Consider the following 810-nt stretch of genomic DNA (forward strand, 5'->3'; position numbering starts at 1 on the left):
CGCCAAGCCCCAGCCACCGTGCCCCCGCGCAGGCGCAGTGAAAGAACAGGCGGGTGCGTACTATTGCGGGCGCCGGACAGCGTCTCGCGAGAAGAGAATAGGAGCGTGCCGGCAAGGACCTAAAGAGAGGGGGGAATTAGCTCAAATGGTAGAGCGCTCGCTTAGCATGCGAGAGGTAGCGGGATCGATGCCCGCATTCTCCAAGGTTTTTGGCGGCCGCGTCGCAGTGCTCTGCCTTTGTTACTTCCCGGTGCGTTTTGCTTTTTTCTTAAAAATTCCTTTAATTCTTATTCGCTTCCTTAAAATTCTTAAAGATACGCCGTCAAGGCAAGCAGAGTGCTCTCTGCTGTATGCATGGTACTGCGAGAGGCCCTTTTGCTTTCTCATTTAATTTTGGACGAGGCCTGCAACAGGAAACAGCACCCACTCCTTCTGGGGCTTCTCATGGCAGGTCTGGCCCCAGCCCTCACCTGCTCATCCTGTCCAGGAGCTGAAGAGCCCCAAAGATCCTCTCTCCTGGGACCCTCCAGTAGAGCTGAAACACTTGCTTTTAGTAAATTTGAGAAGGAATCAAAATACCTCAAGAAGGCATTGACCATTTAGTCAACAAACCAACAAGATTTTGCTCAGTTAATTTATTTGGATACAAAATTCAGGCAAATATACAAATTCTTCACATTCTGCTATTATTCCACTGCTACAAGTCACAAGGAATAATCAAATACTTTAAAGAAAAAGAGAGTGAAATTTAAAAACTGAAGGTTAACTTCAAATAAGTGACTGCAGAATGAAAAAACCTCAACTTGACAG

General features: G+C 47.0%; 1 non-coding gene across 1 annotated transcript; it reads left to right on the forward strand.

Annotated features, from left to right (window-relative positions):
• The first annotated feature begins 130 nt into the window (after positions 1-130).
• TRNAA-AGC lies at positions 131-203 on the forward strand. Its single transcript has one exon. It is a non-coding gene; the product is annotated as a tRNA-Ala (tRNA).
• Positions 204-810: the final 607 nt, after the last annotated feature.

The sequence above is a fragment of the Mesitornis unicolor genome, unplaced genomic scaffold (genome assembly GCF_000695765.1).
Source record: "Mesitornis unicolor isolate BGI_N332 unplaced genomic scaffold, ASM69576v1 scaffold39627, whole genome shotgun sequence".
In the NCBI taxonomy this organism is placed as follows: domain Eukaryota; kingdom Metazoa; phylum Chordata; class Aves; order Mesitornithiformes; family Mesitornithidae; genus Mesitornis; species Mesitornis unicolor.